Here is a 9,408-nt window from a genome sequence, read left to right on the forward strand (position 1 = left end):
GTTGGCTTGAAGCTCAACATTCAGAAAACAAAGATCATGGCATCTGGTCCCATCACTTCATGGGAAATAGATGGGGAAACAGTGGAAACAGTGTCAGACTTTATTTTTTTGGGCTCCAAAATCACTGCAGATGCTGATTGCAGCCATGAAATTAAAAGACGCTTGCTCCTTGGAAGGAAAGTTATGACCAACCTTGATAGTGTATTAAAAAGCAGAGACATTACTTTGCCAACCAAGGTACGTCTAGTCAAGGCAATGGTTTTTCCCGTGGTCATGTATGGATGTGAGAGTTGGACTGTGAAGAAAGCCGATTGCCGAAGAATCGATGCTTTTGAACTGTGGTGTTGGAGAAGACTCTTGAGAGTCACTTATACTGCAAGGAGATCCAACCAGTCCATTCTAGAGGAGATCAATCCTGGATGTTCATTGGAGGGACTGATGCTAAAGCTGAAACTGCAATACTTTGGCCACCTCATGCAACGAGTTGACTCACTGGAAAAGACTCTGATGCTGGGAAAGGTTGGGGGCGGGAGGAGAAGGGGACGACAGAGAATGAGATGGCTGGATGGCATCACCGACTCTGTGGACATGAGTTTGAGTGAACTCCGGGAGTTGGTGATAGACAGGGAGGCCTGGCGTGCTATGATTCATGGGGTCACGGAGAGTCGGACACGACTGAGCGACTGAACTGAACTGAACTCTGCTTAAAAGTTAAACAAAAGGTGGCAATATGCAGCCTCATCACACTATTTTCCCCATTTTGAACCAGTCAGTTGTGCCATGTCTGGTTCTTACTGCAAGCCACCATATATGAATATTAGTATTGAAGCCTTATTGATGAAGACACTGAGGTTCAGAGTGGCTAAGTTCACACACACACACAGAGGTTTCATTATTATATTCAAACCCCATGTGCTGAATTCCAAAGCCCACATTCTGCCCACTGTAACCCTTTATCTTATGAAAGGAAAATAGAAAACACAGTACAGCACATATTTTGATGATAAAATAGCATTTCCAATGAATGCTAGGAGTTCACAGAGATTCCTCAGTAACTCTAGATCATAGGGCATAATTTCATGAACAGTTATTAAGGGACTGATTCTTAATGATTAGCCCGAGGTTACAATGACAAGTCCACATGAAGGAGATTTCCTTCCAAAAGGCCTTCACACTAAGTTCAGTTCAGTTCAGTTCAGTCGCTCAGTCGTGTCCGACTCTCCACAACCTCATGAATCACAGCACGCCAGGCCTCCCTGTCCATCACCAACTCCCGGAGTTCACTCAAACTCATGTCCACAGAGTTGTTGATGCCATCCAGCCATCTCATTCTCTGTCGTCCCCTTCTCCTCCCGCCCCCAATCCCTCCCAGCATCAGGGTCTTTTCCAGTGAGTCAACTCATTGCATGAGGTGGCCAAAGTATTACAGTTTCAGCTTTACCATCAGTCCTTCCAATGAACACCCAGGATTGATCTCCTTTAGAATGGACTGGTTGGATCTCCTTGCAGTTCAAGGGACTCTCAAGAGTCTTCTCCAACACCACAGTTCAAAAGCATCAATTCTTCGGCGATCAGCTTTCTTCACAGTCCAACTCTCACATCCATACATGACCACGGGAAAAACCGTAGCCTTGACTAGACGTACCTTGGTTGGCAAAGTAATGTCTCTGCTTTTTAATATACTATCAAGGTTGGTCATAACTTTCCTTTCAAGGAGTAAGCGTCTCTTAATTTCATGGCTGCAATCAGCATCCACAGTGATTTTGAAGCCCCCAAAAATAAAGTCTGACACTGTTTCCACTGTCTCCCAACCTATTTCCCATGAAGTGATGGGACCAGATTCCATGATCTTTGTTTTCTGAATGTTGAGCTTCAAGCCAACCTTTTCACTCTCCTCTTTCAATTTCATCAAGAGGCTTTTGAGTTCCTCTTCACTTTCTGCCATAAGGGTGGTGTCATCTGCATATCTGAGGTTTTAAATTTAAGTTACTCTACACCCACAATCTTCTTGCCTTTTCATACTGTTCATGGAGTTCTCAAGGAAAGAATACTGAAGTGGTTTGCAATTCTCTTCTCTAGTAAAGTGAAAGTGTTAGGTGTTCAGTCATGCCCTACTCTTTGTGACCCCCATGGACTGTAGCCCTATAGGCTCCTCTGTCCATGGGATTTCCCAGGCAAGAACACTGGAGTGGGTTGCCATTCCTTTCTACAGGGAATCGTCCTGACCCAGGGATTGAAGCTGCATCTCTTGTATCTCCTGCATTGGCAGGTGGGTTCTTTACCCTCTGAGCCAGGGGATGGTATAGGAAGCATTACTATGAACAAAGCTAGTGGAGATGATGGAATTCTAGCTGAGTTATTTCAAATCCTGAAAGATAGTGCTGCTAAAATGTTGCACTCAATATGCCAGCAAGTTTGGAAAACTCAGCAGTGGCCACAAGACTGGAAAAGGTCAGTTTTCATTCCAATCCCAAAGAAAGGCAACGCCAAAGAATGTTCAAACTACCGCACAGTTGTGCTCATTTCATACGCTAGCCAAGTAATGCTCAAAATTCTCCAAGCCAGGCTTCAACAGTGTGTGAGCTGAGAACTTTCAGATGTACAATCTGGATTTAGAAAAGGCAGAGGAACCAGATATCAAATTTCCAACATCCATCGGATCATAGAAAAAACAAGGAAATTCCAGAAAAACATCTACTTCTGATTCACTGACTACGCTAAAGCCTTTGACTGTGTGGGTCACAACAAAGTATGGACAATTCGTAAAGAGATGGGCAAACCAGACCACCTGACCTGCCTTCTGAGAAACCTGAATGCAGGTCAAGAAGCAACAGTTAGAACTGGACATTGAACGATGGACTCGTTCCAAATAGGAAAAGGAGTACATCAAGGCTGTATATTGTCACCCTGCTTATTTAACTTATATGCAGAGTACATCATGAGAAATACCAGGTTGGACGAAGTACAAGCTGGAATCAAGATTGGCAGGAGAAATACCAACAACCTCAGGTATGCAGATAATACCACCCTAATGGCAGAAAGTGAAGGGGAAGTAAAAAGCCTCTTGATGAGGGTGAAAGGAGAGTGAAACTGGCTGGCTTAAAGCTCAACAGTCAAAAACTTAAAGTGAAACTTTCCGTGTTTCGTGACTAATTTGAGTCTATAGATAAGTTTGGGGGAAATAGTGGCATATTAGCAGTAATGACCCAGTGGTTCTTTCTCTCCCTCCCTCCATCACTGTGGATAGTTTCAATGGCTGTGTCTTTAGCTGCTCTTCCTTTGCAATGTCTCATTTACTGTTAATCACATCTAGTGTATTTTTCATTTTAGATATAGCTTTGCACGGCTATAAACTTCATATGCATCTTCTTTATACTTCCATTTTCCTCCTCATTATAATCACATGTTCCTCTATCTCTTACACATGTGGAGTAAAGTGATAACTATTTAACATCCTTGTTTGTAGGTTCTAACATCTCTGCATTTACTTACTTATAAAGAGAAACCTTATTGGCAAGAGTTATTGCAATAAGGGGCCTCCCTGGTGGCTCAGATGGTAAAGGATCTGCCTGCAATGCTGGAGACCCAGGTTTGGTCCTTGGATCAGGAAGATCCCTTGGAAAAGGAAGCAGATACCCATTCCAGTATTCTTGCCTGGAGAATTCCATGAACAGAGGAGCTGGGAAGGTTACGGTCCATGTGGTTGCAAAGAGTCAGACACAACTGAGCAGCACACACACACACATACGTGCACGCACACACACACACATTACAAGAAAAGGAAAAGCATTCTTGCAAAAGGAAAAACATTTTCACCATATGTTTGTCTCCTCTGTGTCTAACTGTTCTGATGTGTGTTCTTCTATTTTCCTGATCCTTTACATCCATTCTGTTCCGTTCAGTCGCTCAGTCGTGTCCGACTCTATGCGACCCCGTGGACTGTAGCCTACCAGTCTTCTCTGTCCATGGGATTCTCCAGGCAAGAATACTGGAGTGGGTTACCGTTTCCTTCTCCAGGGGATCTTCCCGACCCAGGGATCGAACCCGGGTCTCTCGCATTGGAGGCAGATGCTTTAACCTCTGAGCCACCAGGGAAGCCCATACTTATCATTTATTGGATGGTAGACAATTTGGATCATAGGCTGTTAGTTGCTAGGTTTTGTCCTAGGTATTTATAATGCTGTCTCTTCTCCTGGTGCCTGGTTAAGCTATTTGAATCAGTTGGATAATGTCAAGGCTTGCTTTTAACCAGAGTTAGGGTGAATCTTGAGGTGGCAAGGATGAATTTCATCCCCTGCTAAGCCTGAGCATCTTGCCCGATGCTGTACGTTATGAGATATCTTCATGTCTGCTCCTAAGAACACAAAGTATTCCCAGCCTTGTGGGACCTAGGGGAAATTTCCCAACTACTCGTTTTCAATGATCTTCCCCTAGGTTAAAGTCTAAGGGAGTTTCCCCTCCACAGGTCAGTACTGAGCAGAGTCTAGGAGGTTACTCTTCCCCAAGAATTCCCCAGATATGCCTCCCTCCGTCCCTCTGTCCGTCTGTCTGTCTGTCTCTCTCTGAAGCCCCTCCCGCATCTCCCCAGCCTCCCGTCTCTGTGTGCACAGCTCTGGTCGGTTCTATTTCCCTGAGCTGCGGCCTTCACACAGTGAGTTGATTCAATCCTAAGGCTCACATTTTCTGTTTCTCTTTTCTGAGGGATCGTATTTCTACGGTGCCCGATGTCCAACATATGAAAACTGCTTCATTTACTTTGTTGAGTTGTGTCATTGCTTGAGGAGGGAAGGTAAGTAGTCACATCCTGTTCCTCTGTCTTGGCCAGAAGCAGAAGTATATTTACTGTTTGAAAATCACATTTTATCCACTTCTGGCCTGAAGCATGGCAGTCATGCATGGCAGGTTTTAAGAGAACATCTACTCAGAATGCCTCTTAGCGCCTTCATGAGAAAGGAGTTTCCTACCGAGGGCCACCTCTCCAGAGTTGAGAAACATAAACAAGCTTGTTGTTTTTATTGTTCAGTCACTCAGTTGCGTCTGACTCTACGGTGATGCCCTCCAACCACCTCACCCTCTGTCGTCCCGCTCTCTGCACACCTTCAACCTTTCCCAGCATGAGGGTCTTTGCCAATGAGTCAGTTCTGTGCATCAGGTGGCCAAAGTATTAGCATTTCAGCTTCAGCATCAATCCTTCCAATGAATGTTCAGGATTGATTTCCTTTAGGATTGACTGGTTGGATCTCTTTGCAGCCCAAGGCACTCTCAGGAGTCTTCTCCAACACCACAGTTCAAAAGCATCAATTCTTCGATGCTCAGTCTTCTTTATGGTCCAAATGGTCTCACAGCCATACATGACTACTGGAAAAATCACAGCTTTGACTAGATGGACCTTTGTCGGCAAAGTAATCTCTCTGCTTTTTAATACGCTGTCTAGGTTGGTCATAGCTTTTCTTCAAGGAGCAAGCATCTTTTAATTTCATGGTGCTGTCACCATCTGCAGTGATTTTGGAGCCCCCCATAATAAAGTCTGTCATTGTTTCCAATGTTTTCCCATCTATTTGCCATGAAGTGATGGGACTGGATACCATGATCTTAGTCTTTTGAATGTTGAGTTTTAAGCCAGCTTTTTCACTCTGCTCCTTCACTTTCATCAAGAGGCTTTTTAGTTCCTCTTCACTTTCTGCCATAAGGGTGATGTCATCTGCATATCTGAGGTTACTGATATTTCTCCCGGCAATCTTGATTCCAGCGTGTGCTTCATCCAGCCTGGCATTTAGTGTGATACATAAAAACATAAGTAGTAAGTTAGACAAGATGAGGCAGCGGAGGAATATGTTTTAGATGAAGGAAGAAGATAAAACCCAGAAAAAGAGCTGAGTGACATAGAGATAGGCAATCTACCCTAAAAAAGACTTCAGTGTAGTGACCGTAGAGGTGATCAAGGAACTCGGCAGGAGAGTGGATACACAAAACCTGAAGTTGGAAATATTTAACAAAGAGGTTAAAAATATAAGGAACAACCAAACCGAGAGGTGAAGAATAGAGTGACTGAAACGAAAAATACACTGGAAGGAATCAATAGCAGAGGAGATGACACAAAGGAGCAGATCAGTGAGCCGGAAGCCGGCGCACTGGAGCTCACTGCCACTGAAGGGAAAAGAGAATGAAAAGGAGCAAGCCAACGTCCTTAACGATAAAAAGATGTTTCATGGAAGCAAGATTGTCCGGCCTTCAGTTCAGTTCCGTTCAGTCACTCAGTCGTGTCCGACTCTTTGCGACCCCTTGGGAAACATTGGAAACAGTGTCCAGCCATAGGTGGGTTTATTTGGATATTCTTTTAACATGCTGGTTGCCATATTGTTTGAGGTAGGTGGTAAAGAAACGGGCAGGATGCCCCAAGATTTATGCCGATGCCTGTCCAGAGACTTCGGGTTTCCAGACCCTGAGAGTCATTGCTCAGTTGTCATTTGTCATGACAATTGCCATGTAACCCTCCATTGTCGTGTAACTTTCTTATTTGTTTTAATTGCAGCGTTTCCTGTCTAGGGTAAGCAATAACACTATAGCAAGGACTTCTGTGAGGAAAAGCTAACACGATGCAACTGAACGTGCTTTATAACTGCTCCATGTTATACACTTAGAGATAATTGGTTCAGTATACCCAAATCTAGCACCTCGGGGAATGTGGTAAAAGCATGAGATTAGGGGTCAGGAGTGTGTCTGAATTACGAGTAAGGTTCAGCCACTCAGTGGATGATACTGCGCAAATCTCATCAACACCGTGGATTTTTGTTTCCTATTTTTTTAAAAGGCAGAGAAAAATACATGCACCTGTAAAAACAGATATGAAAAGGATTGTGGAAATACAAGTTAGAGACCTGGCTCAAGATTCCAGCTGGAGGCCAGTAATCATTTGTCTAACCTTCATTATGTGATTAAATTAACACTGCTTGGAGTAAGAGAAAAAGTACCCTGTTGATGCCCCAGATGTGTTGAGGATTTCCTGTAAGCTGGAGAAGGAGTAGGACCAACACCAGGGGAAAGAAAAGTCTAAGAAACGGCCCCTGAAACAAACGTGAGAAATGTCAGCCAGAGGCGCTCACAGGGCAGAATCAGCCCGCTGTCAACAAACTGGAATAATCCTAACGCAGGCTTGTTATTGCTCAGAGCTAGATTATGTCAACTTGGCTGGTTGACCTTTGGTTCCATCCTGATTTTTTGCTGAGTAATTTGCAAATGTGAGTGTCACTCAAGCAGAAGGCATTTGGGGGGCGGAGAAGGTAGAGGAGGGGCTTTGGGGCCTGGAAGCCACAGAGGGCGATGACCTTTGCAAGAGGGGAGGGCCTCACCTAAAGAGGGAGATGACTGCCACAATCTGTAACATTCCACTCCCATCCTCCAAAATACCAAGGATGTGGAGCAACAGCTCTTTTAAAATTGTGAATAGGAGCTCTCAAACTCAAAGATAAAAAGAAAACCAGCAATGACCAAAGAATCGACAAGGAAAGAAAGGCATAAAACTCAGCCTGTGGGTGAATTCACACCTGCTGAAACAGACACAGAGCAGGTAGGTGATTTTAGGAAAGTATAGTTGTTGGAATATTATATTCATAAAAGGAATCAACCTCCAGTCAGTCTCTAATTTTGGAAATAAGTACTGGAACTTTGAATAGAAATCTCAGGAGATGTTCTCAGTAGCAGAGTGGACACAGCTGATAGATGATTAGAAAGGTAAGAAGTTCTGGTAGACCGTATATGTCAGAACATCACACAGAACGGAGACAGGATGGAAAATAGGAAAGAAACATGGGAAAGCTGAACAACACTGACGAGCGTGGACACTCATCTAAGTGGCGTTCCAAACAATGAGAGCGGAGAGTGGTGTTATGAAAACAGTGTCAAGGGGAGAAGACAAAGAGGTGGCAGCAGCATCAGAAGACGCGGCTGCCGCTGCTGCTGAGTCACCTCAGTCGTGTCCGGCTCTGTGCGACCCCAGAGACGGCAGCCCACCAGGCTCCCCCGTCCCTGAGATTCTCCAGGCAAGAACACTGGAGTGGCTTGCCTTCTCCAGTGCATGAAAGTGAAAAGTGAAAGTGAAGACGCTCAGTCGTGTCCGACTCTTCAAGATCCCATGGACTGTAGCCTACCAGGCTCCTCCGCCCATGGGATTTTCCAGGCAAGAGTACTGGAGTGGGGTGCCATTGCCTTCTCCAGAAGATGCGGCAGATTTTCCAAAAATGAGGAATGGCTTAAGACTGAAATAACTCACTTAAAACTGAGTGTGAAAAGAACTCCTCAGATATATCACTGTGAAATTTCTCAGCACCAGAGGGGAAGACAAGATCCTACAAGGTTTTGGAGAGAGGGGATAACCTGGTTCTGAGGAGAAGAATAAGGATCTTCCTGACTTCAGACTTTTCATTAACAACCCCAGACACTTAGTAAACAGAGAAGTGATACCATGGAGATTCTCAGAAAAGGTCTTAAATCCACCATAGTAAAGACAGGAAAACAGGCTCTAATTAAAGATCAAATTAAAGAAATAGTTGGACATGCAAAATCTTGAGACTTTTAATACACAGATTCTCTCTCTTAAAATGTGTTATTAATGTGTGATGTGTGTGCCAATATTTCATTCACTTTATTGCTGAGTGTTATTCAATAATGTCCCATCCTATATGGGTCTGATCCCTGCATTGGCAGTTCCATGTCACAGGAAATAGCTCCATCAATACTAAATCCCAGGATTTTACAATCTGACCGAGGTAAATGTTGAAAAGCCAGAGCTATCTATAGTACAATCTGAGCTGTCTTCAATAGGAGCAGTCTACATTTCCTCATCAATTACATGACCAATCCCCGCCTGAGCTATAAAGCTGGTGATTCTGGGAAAGAAATCTGAGAATGACTTCTTTGGAGCCTCTCTGGAAGGGACTCCATGGGTACTCCTGATGACCAAATTCTACTGGAAGGCTCCATGGACTGATCTTCAAATAATAAGAATTAGAAAAGCATCAAAAGTCTTAAAATTCACTTTTTAGGGAGCCTCTGAAAGTAGATGGTTCACAAAATGGCCTCAAAAGAAACAAAACCCAAACCAGAAATCTACATAAATTAGTCAGCTTCCTCCAAAGACCATTGTGCCAAATTCTCCCAGACGTCTCCAGCTACTAATAGTTTTTTCTGTTTATATCATTTTGTCCTTTGTTGTTTAGATTGTATTATTCTTTTTTCCAGGTTCAGTTCAGTCGCACAGTCGTGTCCGACTCTTTGCGACCCCATGAATCACAGCACGCCAGGCCGGCTTATGCAATTCTAATTCTCCACAAAATGTTTCCCTGGCCACGTGCTAAGTCACTTAAGTCGTGTCCAGCTCTTTGTGACCCCATGGACTGTAGCCCACCAGGC

The sequence above is a fragment of the Moschus berezovskii genome, chromosome 14 (genome assembly GCF_049115385.1).
Source record: "Moschus berezovskii isolate FMDL1 chromosome 14, NW_MosBer_1.0, whole genome shotgun sequence".
Lineage (NCBI taxonomy): Eukaryota > Metazoa > Chordata > Mammalia > Artiodactyla > Moschidae > Moschus > Moschus berezovskii.